At 42.2% G+C, this 20,954-nt stretch overlaps 1 long non-coding RNA gene across 1 annotated transcript; it reads left to right on the plus strand.

Moving 5' to 3' along the window:
• Window positions 1-1,702: 1,702 nt before the first annotated feature.
• LOC306927010 lies at window positions 1,703-18,240 on the plus strand. Its single transcript, XR_013790471.1, has 3 exons — window positions 1,703-1,750; window positions 3,357-3,452; window positions 16,418-18,240. It is a non-coding gene; the product is annotated as an uncharacterized lncRNA (long non-coding RNA).
• The last annotated feature ends 2,714 nt before the right edge of the window (window positions 18,241-20,954 follow it).

A 20,954-nucleotide genomic window follows, 5' to 3' on the forward strand; every position in this document is an offset into this window, starting at 1 on the left:
AGTGGTGTAGGCCAGTAATATTTGACCCACAAGAAATTGCAATAGTAATCATTCAAGGTTTTTCACCTTCATGGTAAATTCAGGGGTTGAACGTTGGGGTACCATTGAAAACCTGTATAAGGCAAACATTTCAAATTTGAATAATGCTTAAAGTAGCATGTGACATGTCAAACTAGGGGTTATTCATGATTCTGAATCAATTCCAAGCATTAGTTTTGCACAAAAAACACTCCTTGGGCTAAAAACAGCCATAGCTGTGTTCAGAGAGTGTACATGTTACTAACAAGACTGTATGAGGGAATACCAAGGATGAGCCAGGAAATAACAGCCAGGAGAATGAGACTAGCAGGACACTGCCAAAGACATCATGAACTGCCAGCCAGCAAACTGGTGCTCTGGGAACCAACACATCAATCACAAGGACGTCCTACACCAGGCTTTCCCAAACTATGGTGCGGCGGTGCGTGCACCACCACAAGTTCTCCAGGGGGTGCGTGACATGAAAAGGGTAATGGCGGACAGTTTATTACGGTGTTATTTAACACAAAGCAAAATTGGTAAAACACAGTTTTACGGAGATGTATACGAGATGTATAGAGACCTTTGCTGTTGTCATCTTTAGTTAACCAAACAAAAATTCAGTAGGCTAATCCACACAAGAACGATGCAGGAGCGCAAAGTACCAACGAACTGGCCAGATGCACAGTATGGAGAACCGGGATGACTGGAAGCGACGATGGAGGGCTCGTCTGAGGACGACCTAGAGAGCATTTGCACTTTATTTGGTTCATTCACATTTGGTATTTGGCTCACTGTTTAAAGTATTTAATTATTTGCACATATGTATTTATTGGAAATTATTGTAATAATTAGTGCACTGAAGAAATAAGTAAACATTTTAAACTTGAGTTTAGTTAGGTTATGAATCATTTTATTGTGTGTCATACAGTTTATTTAACTCCCAGGCTTAGCCTGCTGCCCAAATGATATATTGGGTATATTGGTGTACTATATTTGCTATAATAGAATTCCTATGCTGCATAGGCTTATTATTGTTTTATTTTTTGAGTGGTGCAACCACTCCAAGGAACAGCAATGTCTGTGTTGTTCACCTATGTGACTATGTAGGTTTGTGTGTGACTCATGAGTACCAGTAGGGGCGCTGTTGTGCCAGAGACAGAGATAATATTGCACTGTTGCCTGCTAATGAGAGACATAGAGGGGGGGGGGGGGGGATTTGCACCACTCAGTTCACACGGGTGTGATTTTTATTAAGGTTAATTAATCTCACCTCATTTAACAACACAAATACAAATAAATCATAAAAATCAAACAATTATTTAGCAACATAATTAATACAACAATGGATATGTATACACAATATGAATTAAAAATGCATATTAGAAAAAAAGTTTACAAATGTGCATAATGTGTGGGTGTACATTGAAGACATTGAATTGTTAGATTTGATTCATCAAATAGTTTCTATAGTTTCTATTTAAAATGATTTGAAGTTAGACTTTGATGAGATCACACTATAGCTGTTCCACTGTATTACACTGTACCATGGCTCCCCCTAGTGACCGTTTATGGTACGTGCACCGTCCACGCTTCTTGCAGCAGCCCTAGACTGCGCATGTGCACAACCATTATGTGTACTTTGTGTGACTGTTGACACTTTAAAGAAAACTAAAAGGTTTCCTTTGAAAACAGTGGCGTTGTTAAGCAGCTCAACCCCTGAGCACAGCAGGTAAGATGAACTGATTCACTGCGTGGTGTTTACTCTATGTACCTTTTATATTTACTCATCTTTTAACATGGAACAAAACGAGTCGTATTTCTCTATCTGCGTGTTTGTTATATCAACCAGTAGTTCATACTAGCAGCAGTAATAATATTGTAAGTCGCTCCTCCAAAGGGAGCTAGGCAGCTAGCTCTCTCGGCTACGTGGCTTGTTGCCTGCCTGCTCTGCTGAGTTGGAGATCAGGGTTCGATTCCAGTTCAGGAATCGAACAGGAATATATTTGTTTGGTTGCATCATCACTATTATTAATGTAACCATAACGTTACATCAGTGTGTTGTACTACTGCAGTGGACAGTAGAGAGAGAGAGAGGATACTATAGTATGGATGTCTGTTGTTTTCTTACTGCAAGATTCAAGAACCTTGTTGGACTTGCAGCTCATCCCATTATCCTTTTTTTTAAATTACCATTTTCCACTGGTTCCCAAACTCTGGGCCAGGACCCATTTGTTGGTCGAGGACACATTTGTATGGGTCCCTTTATTATTTGTTTCCTACATTTTTATTTATGATTACTATTTAAAAACATTTTCAAAAAACATTCCCAAAAAAAGCAACATTTTTCATGAATTAATAACAAAATCCAAGATTGTTTCAGTAATGTCATGAAGAAATTCCATAAATTAGAACAAAAATTAGAACAAATATTTAAGTAGGCTACTGAAAATTATTATTATTATTTTATCATATTTATATTATGGATTTCCTGACGCCACATTCCGATTTAATATCTTATATCTTGTTGACTCCTTATTCAGTCTACATGTGTGTGCCACAAACTTGCCATAATGAAAGGTCTATTTTGATTCGAGACTACATGTATTTGACCTTGATGCCTAGTGAGAAAAGAGATAGCTGCTCAGTGGGAGTCAGGGAGTGTTTCTCTCTGTCGAAAGTTCACAGTGCAGGGAAAGTTATCAACAGGTTGCCTGGCAACGCCAGCGTCCACGCTCATCCATGTGCTGGTCCAATGAGCGCTCGACAACCAGCGCCACCGTGGGATATTGCGGATATGAACTATCTCCAACCAATGAACTTTATATCAACAAATCTGACGTCATCTTCACTATTAATGGCTGGAAGATACTGTGAGGTTCAGTTCGGATCCATATTGGACAAATTGAATACTCTAAATTATATTGATGTATTGTACTATTATTATTATCTGAACCATGTAGCACATTCTCTATGTAAATTGACTTTATTACCTACTAAAAATTACAGTTAAAACCTCAAACTCCTCTCAGAACTTTATTCATCTGCCTCCAAATTATTTTTTAAGGTATTTCTGTTTTTTATGGTACAGTGACTGTCAGTCAGATTTAAAGGGCTACTCACTCATTTTTAAGGTAAAGACAGCACGGCTTTTGGGTCTCCCTGCTGGGTTATTGAAGGTATATATTTACAGTCTTTTAAAACTATTACAATATTCATATAAGTATGGATTTCAATGAGGAAGTCAATGAGGGTCCAGGGCTCAGGGCTTGAGGGAGGCAATGGATTGGGCCAGAGTCTCCAGTTATTAAAGTCCTTCCTTATTCACTTGATTTCAGAGCAGTGTGTGGAGTCCAGACTGCAGGTGAAGATGAACTCTCCAGACTCAGCCATGGACGTTTCTATTAAACAGGAACCTGAAGACTATCACCTCAGTAAGTTTCATGTGCTCTTCCATTCTTTAATACTGTTCTGTAGGCAGTGTAGGGCTGCCACAATGTCATATTTTCACTGTTCAATAATAATGGCAAAAAATACCAGGACATAGTCATAATATAGTCCGGTGGCTTGTGAAATTTCACATTTCGGATTCTGCGTAAATACATGGATTTTCTGATTTGTCATACTCTGAAGTGTCCAAAAATGTATAGTTTTCTAATCTCCTGAAAATGTTAACACATTGAATGCTGACCCCTTCACAATAATGGCATGTGAGGGTGCTAAGGGATTTGGTTCATTCTGACTACTTTTTCAAGGCCCACAGCAAATGTTGTCTTTTAGCTAGAATCACACCACATACCCCAAAAGAAAGCTTATGTTTTCTACTCTATTTTCTCTATTTAGGCTACATTCGGGTTGCTAGTGCGACTTATCTTCTCATTGGCTGCCGTATTGACTCAATGAAGGAATATACAATATAGTAACAGACACATGGCCAACAACTCTTAAATACATCTAGCCTACTAAAGACTACTAAAGAGATATAAAGTTTCAACTGGACAGGGCTAAGTGGATGCGTGAGCACACAACATCACAGATTTGTGAGCTGCGGGCACCACGGCAGACGTGTGTGTGCAGGGCCGTGCTTCCCTATAGGCAAACTAGGCCTGGGGCACCAAACTGTCAGGGGGCCTTTTTTCCCTTTTTTACAGAGTGTGGGAAACATGGGGTCCCATGTTTGAATGTTTGGGGCCCCTACAAATCCAACATACACTAGGAGGCCACCAAAAGTTTCAGGGGGCCCCATGATCCTCAATTCAAATATCTATATATATATACATACCGGTAATATAAACAGCTTTCAGATTGTTTTGGGGCCCATACAAATCCAACATAGGAGGGCACCCAGATTTTCTGGGGGCCCCATGGGCCATGACGTGTCCTCAATTAAAAATATATATACATATATTAACAGCTTTCAGGTTGTTTTGGGGCCCCTACAAATCCAGCATAGGAGGGCACCAAGACTTTGAGGGGGCCCCATGGGCCGTGCCGTGCCGTGTCGTGCCGGATACGGTACGGTTATTTTGCAGATACACAGAAAGTGTATTTGTAGGCTAGTCGTTAAGCAGCAGGAGGACGTTTGTTAGCAGCTCAACCACTGAAACCAAAACAAACGTCCAACACAGATACAAGTATTTACTCACCTGCTGCTGCAGGTCCCAGTGTTGTTCAAGATGCATGGTTTTCATATTGTAAATAATTATGGTTGCGTGGTTTAGTGACTACCACTATGAGAGGAGCACATAACTTTGGGAAAGTGTCAATAGTAGCTTTGTTCGCCAACCTTAATGCATGTTCGGACTAACGGGACTTCGGATCTATGGGCAGTTCCCTTGTTGACAACTGAAACGGACTTCCTGTGCACTGACTTCCTCTTCAAAATAAGAGCCATGTGTAATGAATAGTCAACACTAGTTTTATTTCTAAGTCTACAGGAGTAGAGTTCATTTTGAATGCCTGTCAGATTTCTCTACATAACTGTCTCAGCTGTTGGTGCGCAAATGCGCCTCGCATGCCGCCTTTGATCTACCGTGCAGAAAACATCTTGACACACGCGCACTGGCGCACCGGTTGTGTGCCCCCCCTGATTATATAACACCTGGTTTTGTGTAAAAGGGCTGTTTTTGAACAGAAAGCTGAGATATTCACCATGTTATGTCACAGACTTTGACAGGCATATACAAAAATGAACCAAAAAACGATCCTATATCTACTATACACCAAATTAAAGAACTGAATCTCTGCTTTCATGAGGAAACAAAAACACATTTATCCCATCTACCGTTCGTAAGTAATTGGCTTTTTAATTCAGCTTGCTCCCACCAAAAACGGTGAGAGAGAACACATGATGTATGAAACAAGAGTTGTTCAGGACCATAACAAATAAAGCCTATAGTGACATACATACTATATCCCCTATGAAAGAACAGACTCTCTGTTTTCATAAGAAAATATTATTACATTTAACCCATCTACCGTTCGCCAGTTATTGACAGTTAAATTCAGCTTGATTTTTACCAATACAGCAGAAAAATATGTAAAACACACACACTCCGACAGACAGTCAAGTCATTTTAACCCTATAGCTATACTGTAACTACATAACTCAAACAATAGAATAGAATCTCTACTGTAATCCCCCCACAAAGTAAGTCTTTCCCATATTTTGTTCTCTACTTATCGTTCAATAGGGCTTGCTATAAACGGACTTAGGCAAAACGTATTACACCTTGTAAGCGCCCTCGATTGATGAAATAAAGACAAGTTGCCTGGTCTCGACGGGTGTGTTTATTTTCTCCAACACCGTGAAAACTATAAAAATATAGAATAAATACGGTTACAATTTCATAATCAAATTTATAGTTTCACTAATAAAAGCTGTGCATTGAATTCATCACTGCAGTTATACAATCAACAATAAAATGGTTAATTCATGGTCAATTATAAAGCACTGATACAATAACTATTCATTTCAATAAGACAAATAAATACCAAAGGAAAATGCCCAATATCCAAATGTACCAAACAAAACAATGCAATTAATTAAGACCCAAAATAAATCATGAATTAAACTCCAAACTAGTACCTCAGTCCGCTCATCGAGGATGCTAACTGTGTGTCTAAACCACTCGAGCCTCAGGCCACATCAACAAACAATCACAGGTACTGGAGGCTACACCAACTGGCCACAGCATAGTGTGACAGGCACTGTAGACAAAACACAACTTCAGTCAATTGTTCAGTAAAACCGCGACGTACAAGCAACATTGCTAGTTAGTACAAATGTGCACGTTGCATTTAAGCAATCAAACATTTCGTACCTTGCCGTGTAGAAAACATAAGTAAAACACTGGTGTGCTCCTCCCTCTCGCTCTGTCTCAGCAGAGTGTAGTTGTGTGAGTGGTGTGTGAGTGAGAAGCTAGCAGACCTCAGCTAAGTGCATCCCAGTGGAGGAAGCGGAAGTTTCAAATTAAAGGTAAATCAAACCATACAGAAAGCTTCAAAATAAGGTAAAAATAAACCACGCAAATAAACAAATTAACTTCAACCCAAAAGGAATAACTGAAGTTAAAGCCCTAGTGTCGGGCAGTTACTCACCTTATATTTACAGTGTGGTCTGTATTTATCAGTGATTTTTACTGTAATCATACCAAATAAATAAATACATAACACCATGATTCTCAGAATTTTAGATCTCCATATATGGAGCTGGCATGTTCTGACATAACAATGCTGTGCACCCTCACCCTTTATTAGCCAATTGATCACAACTGATCATCCCCCAACACTGTTCTAGTAATAATAATTAGGCATGTCCCGATACCGATACTTGTATCGGAATGCCCTCCGATATGCCCTTATTTGGTCATATCGGCAAGTACGCCCTGCACCAATCCGATACCACATTTTATTTAATCACGTAATGCGCGCAGCACGGTGAGACGGGGCTGCCGGTATTGAAATCTCCAGCCGTAGGTGTGAACGCCTTTGCCGACGTGCGAATGGGGGACAATTTAAAACAAAGGCGGCTTGCTGTAGTTTGCGACTAACATAAATTTGCATGCACGAGGGCTGCCATGCAAGTAGACTATCTTTTGTTGTTTTTCTTTCTCCCCCTCTCTTCGAAGTTAGACTGGACAAATAAACTCTAAACTGACTGGGCCACGGTGGTCTGACGCTCATGGTAACTTGCGCCGTGGGTGGAACGGGTGGAAAAGTTTGGTTACATTTTAATGCATCTGTCAATAATGCATTGTATTAAACCCAAATGCGATACCTTTGCATCATGTCTGCACCGAGTCGAAACAACACGGGAGCCGTCAGCTGTTAGCCTGGCGCGGCCAGACTCATAGCGAGGATTCACTGACGCTTCCTCCCCGCATATGATATATATTTGCGGGGAGGAAGCTTAGTTATAATATCTCCCGCAGATCGATTGAATAGTCTCACATAATACATGACGTATTCCAATGTGCATCAGTGCATGCAACTTCTCAATCTATCGTTGCTGAAAAGGCAGAGCTACAAGCTCACAACGCAGTGCAACCAGACGCGGTGTGAGCTTGTAGACTGGCTATTTTTGGTGCGTGACACCAACGTACGATGATGTATACATTACGCATTTAAAGTGACGGTACACAATTAACAGTTCCCTCTGTCTTTTAGAAAGGTACTGTATAAAAGGCCCTAGTAAAATGTAGTGCAAAGGGATGCCTTGGTTGGTTAAAATAAAGAGAAGATTATTAAAATATAATAAGCATATATATTGTGTGTGTGTGTGTGTGTGTGTGTGTGTGTGTGTGTGTGTGTGTGTGTGTGTGTGTGTGTGTGTGTGTGTGTGTGTGTGTGTGTGTGTGTGTGTGTGTGTGTGTGTGTGTGTGTGTGTGTGCATACAAAGTGGAACATCACCAGGGCTAAAGCATCGGTATCGGTATCGGCTAACACATACATTGTTGGATCGGAAACGAAAAAAGGGTATCGGGACATCCCTAATAATAATGCACTTTCTGATCAATATAGCGACATGACGTTTGCAACGATGACGATGCAAAGACACGTTCATAGATGGATAATTAATGACACAACGCATCATTTCATCTGCCCGTCTGAATCCGCCGCTAGTGTTAGCCTATTTGTTTACATGATGATGATGATGGATGATGCTGATGAGGAAGGCTCCACGACCACATCGGCCCGGTTCTGACGAACTTCCCTGCGTTCTAAACGGTGGAGAGACTCCGTTAGATAGTCTCGTTGACACGGATCATCAGTGTTAGTGTGGAGGGCAACCAGACTATAGTGATTGTAACACTTTATTATTCATCATAATTGCAGTGACCACAATGAACTCGTATGGGACTTCGACACATTTAGATTTAAAAGTCGAACGGATGGATGGAAGTGTGGATAAAAGCATGGCTGTGCGCAACAACAACGAGAGGGGGACTAACGTTAGCTTCGCGTTAGCTGGTTAGAGCTACATAGCCCATAGCTGGCGTAGTAGGGGCCATAAGGGCTGCTGACGTTCGACAATCTGAGAAACTAGGAGTTCAAATGAGTGTGTCCCAATAAAGTTTTTATCCCCTTATAAAGCACAATTGAGTATTCATATAACAGTCGTTCTCAACCTGTGGGTCCCCACATGATTTGGGGGTGGGGGGGACCCCAGATGACAGTGAAGTGACAATTTAAGACTTTTATAATACCTCAAAGGCTCTAAAGGAAAAATACCATTACTGCATCAAAAGTAATCAGCAAACCATGCTATAAAATCTGGTCAAACATTGGCCAGATTATTAAATAATAAAGAAAGAGTCAACAATTGTGAAAATAGCCGACCTACAAGTTCACACCGAGCTTGTAGATCGGCTATTTCCACAATATGTATCTGTGGAACCATTCTGTTGCTTGTCTGGGTGGGGGGTCCCCAGTTCAAATATGATTACTTTGGGGGGTCACAGCCTGAAAAGGTTGAGAACCAACTGAATTGCTAGCCTACCACCTTGATATAAAATAAAAATGTTGTAACTTGTAGTGTGTATGTGTAACGTTATGTAACTATTCATTGATTCACTCGTATACCAAAATCCATTTGGGAAAAAGAAAAAAATCACACCTGTGTGAAGTGAGGGGCGCTCACTTCGCATTATCTAACGTTTGGATAGTAGGTGTCAAGTTGATGTATGTTTGCTCAGTAGTTGCTGATGTCTGCTCAGGAGGTTTGAGTGTTTGCTCAGACCGGAAAAATAAATAGAGGGAACATTGGCCCTGAGTGTCTGTCGGAGGATGATGACGACATAGTTTTGATCAAGTCAACACCAGTGTGTGTGTTCTGACAACGAGGATGATCAGGACAAGGAGACTGGTGGAACTGCTGCTCCCGGAGGGGTGGATGTAGGCATCGCACCGCTGTTACAGTTACCAGAAGTTGATACTGTTGCAGCGGACACGATCGACCAGTAGAACTTGAGAAGATACTTAACTTTAATTGCAGATGCCAAGAAAGACGAAAGGAGAATTCAGAACACCAGCCTTTGTCTTGCAGTCAAAAATTGGACCCAGACATGATCTGTGATACAAGGATGGAAATGGCAGCCTTAATTGTCGAAGGATCAGAAAGACATGGTTCTCATGGGCATTATAAAGACGTGCATGAATGACTCCGAATTGACACAGTCCACAACGCAAGTCAACGGAAAGCGAAAAATCAAACCGATCCACAACGTACATGGTGAACACGGTTCTGGTCTGCCGTGCTACATTTCTCTTTCTCTATGGGTGAGTTACAGTCTAATCTAGATGCTATTGATACGTCGTATACGTTGTGTGTGTGTGTGTGTGTGTGTGTGTGTGTGTGTGTGTGTGTGTGTGTGTGTGTGTGTGTGTGTGTGTGTGTGTGTGTGTGTGTGTGTGTGTGTGTGTGTGTGTGTCCAATTGAGTACTTACACAAAGACAATGATTTATTGTATTACTCATTTTACATTTATAAATATGCAAATAAGGCAATAGGTAAGAAAATATGCAAAATAATCACTAATACGAAAAGCTACTACTGTGGAAGGGTTATCATGTATTAATTTACTTGTATTGATCATCCTATAAACAATTTAATATAGGTCTAGTTTTTCCCACCAATTTTGGAGCTCTGGCTCATGGACTAAGAACCAAAAATAACTCAACCGGTTCCCGGTGGAAAGGGGGTCCTCGTGTGTGTGCTGGCCTCCGCTCTGCAGGCTACAGCACCAGCAGTCAAGCTTGAGCACCGCGGCGAGTGTTGCGACCGCTTCCGTCGGTAAACAAAAACAAACTGTTCGGTCGGTTTAAATACATTAAAACTGTTTACTAGTTGAAACCGAATCGTACCGGTTGAACCGAATACCGTCACATGCTTATAGGCTATGCACATTTTACATTGATGCCATACACATAATTGTATTTTTTCACATGAGATTTGAGCCTTGGAGATGGACATGTAGGCTACTCAGTTTTGGTTACTTTATACACTCTTTACCAAGATATATGAATATGTCTGAGGAGAATGTAATGTCCCTATGCTGTGCTGTGGAAATTTGCGCGATCTCTCTCTCTCTCTGGACGCATCCTGGTGTTCTTTCCACACAGATTAAATACAGATAGACCCAGATATTTACATTTCATTACACAATTCTGGAGATATACGGCAGCAGCTGGTAATTAACTGCTTGTGACGTAACGCTCCGCCATAAGGAATCTAACTACCTTCCGCTCCTGGCGGATTGATCCGTCAGATAAGCTGTATTATTGCTATCAAACCGGATCGCTGATTTCTATTTTTTCATTATTATTTTGGCTTGGCCTTTCCTTCTTTAGCGATCCTAGACCGGGTTGCGCAACCTCGCCCCCGCCCGCATCCCATTATACAGGCTGACTAAAAGCTGAATAACTCGAAATCTACTGAGCTCTCAGTGGTTTGCATAAAACGCGCGATGTTCGGAGGTCTTTGCTGATTAACCGGTGGTCTAGATCAGGGTTCCCCAATAGGCGGCCCGCGGAGCGCCCCCTTGTGGCCCATGGAAGAATTAAAAAAAAAGTTTTTGTTTTGTTTTGGGGGGGTGTCCCAGATATAAATGGCATTAAATGGGGGTCAGTAGCCTATTCATGTCAAACTGGGCACCCCCTCAAGGACCACTGGTGGTCCCCGAACCACTGGTTGAGAACAATTTTTAATTAATGAATGAAAAAATAAAAAACCCAATTTTTCGCGCGTGCGGACTCGGCCCCCAGCCTGGTTCCCTAGTCAAAATATGGCCCTTGAGGAAAATTAATTGAGGAACCCTGGTCTAGATGGAAACATTGGCGCTTTCTAGAGCAAGGATGGCTATATTTTAGCTCGCATTGACGCTATTTATTTAGCATTACGATGGACGCCCACAACAGGATATCCGTCCTGTGTGTTCACCCTCTAATCGCCTCGGGGGCCCTTGGCAGTCTGAGGTTGGCTTTGCGTCCAGCAGGTGGTTAATTCATAATGTATGAATTCTTGTTTCTTCTTTTTTTATCCCCTTTCAGGTGCACTACTCATCTTCGGCTCTTCAGGTCAGCCCACTGTTTTTTCTCGGAAGTGTGGCCTTTTCGGTATTGTGAAGGGTTGACAAAGCAAGTTAATTACCTGATTGATGAAGGCATGGCATCAGGAAAGGGCAGCAAGGCAGTCATCAGCTACCTGCATCATTCTTTTCAACAACTATGGAGTTGGAGAACAAAACGTTGATCTTCATTGTGTTACACAAACAGGACTGGTACTGATTTTGTTGGGTGATTTTAATACCAGTGTTCTCCGGAAAGACACTCACATTTTCAAATCATTCAACAAATTTTGCATCTTGCATAGCCTTACCAGCAAGGCCTGCTTCCCAATCCATCATAGACCTAATTTTGATGTCTGACCAGGCCAGAATCTCAAAAAGTTTCAAATCAAGTGCAGCTTATGTGATCACAATATCATGTTCTGCACTCGTACAATGCATAGATCTGTAGTTGAATGTCACACAACAATCAAATGCAGATCTATGAAAAGCTACTCCAGTGAAGCTGCCACAGCAGCTCTTGAGAAGATGGACTGGTCAGATGTTCAAAACGGCACCTCAGTTGAGGACACCTGGGCTTGTTCTTAGAAATGAGTACAACAGAGGCATAAATGAGCAGCTACTTGAAGAATTCAGAAAACTACACAATGTAGTAAACAATTCGATCTCAAAAGCAAAAAGCAACTTCATAAATGTAAACATTGAAGCAAATAAAAAGCACCCAGAAAAACTCTGGGAGGCCCTAAACAAATTAGGCTGCAGCAACAAACTGCAAACCAAATCTACAAACGTTCAAGTGGCTCGCTTATCACAGCCAAACTGGTGGTGGCAAACTGTTTTCACAGTTTCTTCACCACCATTGCCACCCAGTTTGTGAGCAAACTTCCCCTGCATTCAGGTCTTTACGGTTGAGAAATTAGGAGCTAAAAATGATGCATTCTCATTTAAACCTGTGAAAACTGATGCTGTACTAAAAAAACTCATCGCCCTTCAGCCTAACAAAGCCAACGGCCATGACAACGTCCCCACCAGATTCCTCAGAGATGCGGCAGCCTCTATTACTCCAATAGTAGCCCACATCACAAATGTATCCATCAGTCAGTGTCACGTACCACAGGATTTAAAAGTGAAGCGAGTAATGCCTCTGTACAAAAAAGGAAACAAACAAGAACCTGGCAACTACCGCCCCGTTTCCATCCTTTGTTCCACCTCAAAGGTTATAGAGAGATGAATTCACGAACAAATCAGCAGCTACCTAGACAAGCGTAAACTGCTGTTGAATTCCAATCTAGCTTCAGAACATGCCACTCCACTGACACATGCCTACTGTATTTGAACGACTACATTAAACGTGGGACGTTAGGACTCGGGCAAATACTGTGGCATGGTCATGCTGGACCTCCAAAAGGCGTTCAACACTGTTAATCATTCAATTCTGCTAGACAAGCTGAAGGCGGTCGGTTTTGCATCATTAAACTGGAAGAAATCCTACCTGGAGGGAAGAGAACAATTGGTTGACATCAAAGGAACCATGTCCTCTCCCCTCCCAGTGAACTGTGGCGTTCCCCAAGGAAGCATTCTAGAGACGTTGCTGTTCCTACTTTACATTAACGACATGAATGCTGCCTGTAACTGCAAATTGTTACTATTTGCTGACGACTCAGCACTCCTGATCTCGGGGGAGGACAAAATGCAGGTTGAGGAGGCTCTCAGTTCAGAACTCACCAAAAAACAGACTTGGCTTACCGATAAACTCTCACTACATCTCAGAAAAACAGAATCCATTATTTTTGGGTCCAAACATGCTCTCAGTAAAGTAAATGGAAATGATTTCAAGGTCAGAGTTGACGACATACTAATCTCCAGCAAAGAAGAGATTACATGTCTTTGCTGTATTCTTGACAACAAACGGACAGGTGGTAACGAGGGTAATCAAAAAAGTAAACCAAAGAACAAGATTACTGGGCAGAATGTCCTTGTTTGTCAACAAAAGTGCTCTCAAGACTCTAGTGGGAGCCCTAATTCAGCCCTACTTTGACTATGCTTGCACCTCTTGGTTCTCAAACATCCCTATGACACTAGAGACCAAGCTACAAACCTACCAAAACAAACTCATTTGACTACTCCTCGGTCTGGGGCCCATGACCCATCTTTTTGCAACACATTTTGATAGTCTAGGGTGGCTCCGGATAGAAAACAGAGTTAAGCAATTGAAATTGGGATTGACATTTAAAATTGTAAATGCAGCTTTGCCCTCTATGCCCTTTGTACCTAGCCTGGTGAAACCACTCCCTCTGCTGGACAACATTTGCATTCTGCCAGCAGGGAGAGTCTGGGAACTCTCAGGCAGAGATGATGTACTACGGTCCAATTCTGGCCGGAGCGATATGGGGCTGTATGAGGCCGCTAGAGGCGGGATCAACGCGAGACTTATGACATATTGAAGCGCTGCCACAGCGCAAATGTAAACACAACCTAACAAGACTACAAGTCGAAATGATTATGGAGATATCAAATGTTTGTCCCGCTGCTTCCGGGTTCATCGTTTCTGCTTGAGAGATCCCAGATGCAGGCAGGAGGAGGGAACTGGTGAACTCAATACTGCCGCAATCTGGCGGAGTCAGGTTACTTTGTAACCGCATACCTAACAAACTACCTAAAAAAAAAAGTGAGTGACTCCCACAGCCACAATACAAGAGGTAGCGAGAACAATGATCTGGTACCACCCACTTTCAAAACAAACATGGGCAAATTCTCCTTCTACAGCACTGCCACCCAAGTGTGGAATGCCCTGACTCCCTCCCTCAAAAAATGCAAATCCCTGGCGTCCTTTAAAACAGGCCTGAAAATCCCCCCCCCACCCCCCTTAGTCTAGTGACCCCCACCTCCTTTTAACCCAGGCCTGTCGAACTCAACTTGGGGTGAGGGCCACATTGGTCAAAAGGTCACTTGATGTGGGCACAACGCGTGCTCACGCTGCCTCAGTCACTGCTATAACCACATATGTGTGTGTGTGTGTGTGTGTGTGTGTGTGCGTGTGTGACACACATACATACATATATATACATATATATATATATATATATATACACATACACACACACACACACACACAGCCCACCTCTAAACCATATGGGACCCATGTAAGCCCCACAGAAATTTTCCACATTGGGCCCACCTAGGACCCAGGTAGAACCCACTTAAAACCCACATGGGCAAGCCCAGGTCCCACATAAAAACGCCCACTTGGGGCCCACCTAGGACCCAGGTAGAACCCACTTAAACCCCACATGGGCAAGCCCAGGTCCCACATAAAAACGCCCACTTGGGGCCCACCTAGGGCCCAGGTAGAACCGACTTAAAACTCACATGGGCAAGCCCAGGTCCCACATAAAAACGCCCAGTTGGGGCCCACCCAGGGCCCAGGTAGAACCCACTTAAAACCCAAATGGGCAAGCCCAGGTCCCACATAAAAACTCCCAGTTCCATATAGGTTGCATATAGTTAGCCCACCTGGCACCCATAAGGGAGCCCACCTCTGAACCATATGGGACCCACATAGGCGTGCTGGCTGGGATCGGTCTCGGAAATTAATCGGGACGTTTTGTGACAGTTGCTTCTGCCACTTAATTTCGTTTGAAAGGCAGCAATGCTGCGTTTGCATGTTGTCTGTTATATCCACCAAAAATGCAAGATCATGAACCCAGTCTGGGTCATCCAACTGCACAAGTGGTTTCCCTTTATCCTTCATGAATTGTCCGATTTCTGCATGTAACAGAAAGAAAACGTCTCAACACAGCTCCTCTGCTCAGCCTTCATACCTCTGTGTGGCAGGCCATGTCCGATGTCTTTATTAGACAAAATATTGTCGATGGCCAGCATGCACTCTCTGATAAATTCCCCTATGGAATACGGCTTTGATGCGGCAGCAATTTTTTGAGCAGCAGAGAGACTGCTGCTTTTACAATAATTTCACGACAACAACTGTCTGCTGCTTCTCTTTTTTTTTTCAATCATTGACTGCGCTACGCTCAAACCAGAGAGAGAGAGAGAGAGAGAGAAATGAAAGAGAGAGAGAGAGAGAGAGAGAGAGAGAGAAATGAAAGAGAGAGAGAGAGAGAATGTTTTTTTTTTTTTCAATCAATGACGGTGCATGCGCTACGCTAAAACCAGGGAGAGCGAGAGAGGGCTGCATTCCACAAATTCTTGGTACTTAACTGGGCATTGTTCACAGCTGCAGCAATTAAGACGCTCGGGAGGGGTGGGGGAGAAGCTTGCGCAGAAGCAAGCCTTGCACTGGCTTAGAGGTAGTGGTAATTCACTTTTCGTGTCGTGGACTCGTCGCGGGCCGCTTTGGACCTGTCGGTGGGCCGCATGCGGCCCGCGGATCGCCAGTTTGACACCCCTGTTTTAACCCCTTCTTTGTTAATGTACTTGTACATATTTTTGGTATTTTTACCTTTTATGATGATTTGATTTTTGTTGTTATTTTTCATGTCATGATTATGAATTGAATACCCAGGACCTGTTTGACTGTACCCCGTACTGATTACATTTCTGTTACATTTCTGCCAATAAAGTTTTTAATCAATCAATCAACCTTGACCGTTCAGCTGCGTTGCATTCTTCACAGGTTGGACTAACCTCGATAAAAGTGTGACAAATGTGTTTTATTTAGCTAAAATCTTGTAATAAGTAATAACAGTAATAACCTGTAGTTAGTAACGGTTTAGTCAATCTTATCTTAGTAGTTAATAGGTCATTTTGTACAAGAAGAATGGATTTACATTTTAGGAATCCAGTGTTGACCATCATGTTGTTTTTGCTCCTAGACATCCTGCACATGGTTGTGTGTAAAGAGGAGGTTTCCCCTAAACAGGAGACGAGCCCCAGTCTGCTCCAGGAGGAACCAGAGCCTCCACACATTAATGATGAACAAGAGGAGCAGGAGGAGCTTAAAGAAGAACAAAAACTTCAAAGACCAGATGAGCCTGTTTGGACAACATTGACATTAGCAGTGAAAGGTGAAGAAGACGATGATGATGATGATGATGATGATGAAGAAGACATATCTTCCCACTGCTCTGAAATTGAAGTTGAACTTGAATCTGACACTGAAGTCACTGAAGACAGTGATGATTGGGAGGAGACCAGTGAAGGCGATGATGACGAACAGACTGACAAGAGTTTCAGTGACTCACGTTCCCTGACGAAGCACCAGCATATCCACACTGGAGAAAAACCTTTTCACTGTGAACATTGTGACAAGAGTTTCAGATTTTCATCTCACCTGAAGAGACACCAGAGTGTCCACACTGGAGAAAAGCCTTTACACTGTAACCATTGTGACAAGAGTTTCAGTCGGTCAGGTAACCTGAAGAGACACCAGAGTGTCCACACAGGAGAAAAACCTTTCCAATGTAAACATTGTAGCAAGAGTTTTAAAGAGTCAGGTTCCCTGAAGACACACCTCCGTGTCCACACTGGAGAAAAACCTTTCCACTGTAAACATTGTAACAAGAGTTTAAATGAGTCAGGTAACCTGAATATACACCAGCGTGTCCACACTGGAGAAAAACCTTTCCAATGTAAACATTGTAACAAGAGTTTCAATGTATCAAAGTCTTTGAAGTTACACATCCGTGTCCACACAGGAGAACAACCTTTCCAATGTAAACATTGTAACAAGAGTTTCAGTGTATCAAGTTCCCTGAAGAGACACCAGCGTGTCCACACAGGAGAAAAACCTTTCCAATGTAAACATTGTAACAAGAGTTTCAATGTATCAAGTTCCCTGAAGAGACACCAGCGTGTCCACACAGGAGAAAAACCTTTCCAATGTAAACATTGTAACAAGAGTTTCAATGAGTCAGGTAACCTGAATATACACCAGCGTGTCCACACTGGAGAAAAACCTTTCCAATGTAAACATTGTAACAAGAGTTTCAATCAGTCAAGTAATCTGAAGAAACACCTTTGTGTCCACTGTTCTCACAGGACAAAATTAAACATGTCCACTGTAAATAGTGTGACAAAAGTTGAAATAACTCGGGTCACTTGCTAAGACACCGTTGCATTCCCACCATGAGGTAAAAAATAAATAAAGTTTCCACTCTGAATGAGCACACTGGATCAAATTAAACAGCTGTACAGTATGTTCGTAGGGAGGTTCAAAGGTCGATGGACAAGGAAAATATTGTTATTCCGCTCCTATATTTCAAAACAAATGGGTAAATTCTCCTTCTACAGCACGGCCACCCAGGCATGCCCCCTCCCTCAAAAAATGCAGATCAAATACATTTTTTTTAATTGGCCTGAAAATCCACCTCTCAGCAGGACCATGGGAGAGGAAATGGTCACATCTCCATTAAACAAGTGATCACCCCCTTCCTTCTTTCTCCACTCTGTACATACAGTGTTCCTGGAATGATATTGTTTTTTTTTGTTATTATGGATGATATTGATGATCACCCCATATCGATGATTTGAATGGTAGAAAAGTGAAGACGCCAAAATGTGATGTATGATGATCACATGAGTTTGATTTTTGTTATTCTTCATGCCTATGAATTGATTGCATAGGGCCTAAGTGGAAACAAGACTGCAAGGACATTTTGTTTAGTGCTATCCCTTTTGGAATAAGTGTTTGACTCTGTTGCTGTTTTTACATTTATTTTTTTCTAATAAACTATTCAATCAATCAATCAATCGTGTCAATAGAGGCCTCCATTCTCCTGCTCTTTTGTGTTCTTATTTTAAACCCTTAAAATGTGTTATTAACAAACCAGTTATGTTGGCTTTATTATGTTTTTGCTAGACTTCAAATTGACATTGCCATTACATTCGTGTATTGCTAATTATTTAGCTGTTTTTATAGAATGTTACCGTTTTGATATTTGATTTGAATGTAGTCTTGTGTTTTATTACACGTCAAATGGGAGGCACTACCACAATTATTTTACTCATTTAATATCGGTTATGGAAACAATGTACGAATGCATTTTTGAGCGGTGCCTACTCTCCATTACGCAGCTATGTGTGTCCCTATGTATCCGTGTCCCTTTGTCCGACCACGCAAAGCTGCAATACGGTAACTGTCATTTCTCGACCGTTTCGGACGCGGGAAGGCTCGCCGGAACAGGCCGCTTTGGTGCGTTCCTGGGGGTCTGGATGTTCCATAGTTGCACCGCTCAGTTCACACAGCTGTTTTTAAAGCTCTCATGACATTCATTTCCATTGATTGTTGTTGTTATTTTTTACGTTTTTCTTTTAGGTTTCATGACCTCAGTAGTTACACCCAAACAACCTGAACTTTGAACATTCACTGGATTGTTTGTGGTCTGGGGGTTTTGTGTTTTATTTTCTAGGATATTTTATAAGACTAATTATTAATACTAACTTTGGAGAATCCACTATAGGTAGTTGAAAATGTCGGGATATGTCACACCTCCATTTCGTTGGGTTTTGGGTTATTTCCCCGATTACATTCAACCAGCCAAGTTAATACTATTAAAACGCACATTTTATATTTTCATGTACTGTCGGAGCTCCGCGGTAGGTAGAACATTTATATAAGCCCCGCCAAAATAATAGATATGAAGTCAGTCGTGATTCGGGTTGTATTATTGAGAACAGGGCCGGATCTACCATATGGGCACTTTGGGCAGGGGCCCTTGGGCACCCTAATATATATATATATATATATATATATATATATATTAGCTCCACAGAAAATGTCCCTGCTAATCCGAATTAAATAAATGGTGTCTAAAAAGATTAGTGTTTTATTGTTTGAGAAGGCAGCTGAAAAGTGCAATTGTGTGTAAAGCAGCAACACTGCGCTAGATTTGCTGTTGTTCAAGGTGGGTGGGCCCACTGGGCTGTGTGAGGTTAGGTGGAGAGGTGACCGTTATTCTTGTGTAATAAATGACGTACTTCCGCCAGCCAGCATTGCTTTGTTTTCATTCTACATGCATAGCGCGTCAGGTGGCTCGACAAAAAAAGGTAAAAACACTGAAATACACTGGCAAATTTGTCTTACCCATTTGCTTACTATGTGGGTCAAATCAAAATAATGTGTTTGTTACTGCCTGGCTGTCACTCTGGGGTGGGGTAGGCTACTGGGAGTCTAGCCCAATATAACGGTATAAAACTGCCCCAAAACGGCCCAAAACAGCCAAAATTCTGCACGCACGCACAAATATATACGCGTACGTGTGAACGGGGGCCCTTCGAGCTTCAGTGCCCAGGGGCCCTCAGAGGTGTTAATCCGGCCCTGATTGAGAATTCCACTCTTCACAGTCAGCGCTCGTAGCCTCGTAAAATCAGTGACTACTTGTCTGTTAGCCTGGGCAGCATTCCTTTTTGGGTTTACTCTAACCAAAAAGCCATCTGCCTTGCTGAGATTACTATTTGATCCAAATAGAATGGATTCAGTTTTTCCCAGGTGTAAAGATAGTTTGTTATCAGTGAGCAAGTTCAGAGCTGAGGGCCTTTTCAACCTGCAGTTTGTTCCTGTCCGAGACCAGCATGCTTGTCACATGTAAAGGTCCTAGTATGCTTCCTTGTGGAACGCCACAGCTCACTGGCAGGGGGGTGGGGCGTTAGTGTTCCATTCACATCCACCATATGTTCTCTCCCCTCCAGGTAGGATTGCATCCAGCTCACTGATGTGCTATCAAAACCAATTGCTTTTAGCTTGTTAACCAGTATGGAGTGGTTCACGGTGTCAAAGCCTTTTGGAGGTCCAGCATGACCATGCCGCAGTATTTGCCAGCATCCACCTCGTGTTTGATGTGGTCGCTCAAATAGAGGAGGCATGTGTCAGTGGAGTGGGATGTTCTGAATCCAGATTGGAATTCATATATTATTTTTTTCGTGGCAAGATACTTTTCAACCTGTTCATAGACTATTTTTTCCAGCACTTTCGAGATGGAGCTAAGAATAGAAATAGGGCGGTAGTTGCCAGGGTCTAATTTGCTCCCTTTCTTGTGCAAGGGGGTTACTTTGGCCAGTTTAAAATCTTGGGGGACCGGTCCCTGTTTTTTGGAGAGGTTTATTATGTGGGTGATGATTGGAGCTGGCCGAGTCTCTGAGAAATTTGGAGGGAATATTGTCATGGCCAGTGGCCTTGTGGGGTTGAAGGGCACTCAGTTTTTGAAGTACCTCCTCAGTTGTTACCATTGTCAGCTTAAAATCATCTTTACAAACACCTAGGTTTTTGTAGAAGGCTTGGATGTGCTCTACACTAAAGCGCCCAGAGTGGGAGGGCAGTTTGTTAACCAGAGTTGTTGCTATGTTTGTAAAGAAGATGTTTAACTAGTTAGCCACATCAAGTTTGTCAGTGATGAGGGTTTCGTTCGATTTGAT

The sequence above is a fragment of the Electrona antarctica genome (assembly GCF_951216825.1).
Source record: "Electrona antarctica genome assembly, chromosome: 7".
NCBI classification, from domain to species: Eukaryota; Metazoa; Chordata; class Actinopteri; order Myctophiformes; family Myctophidae; genus Electrona; species Electrona antarctica.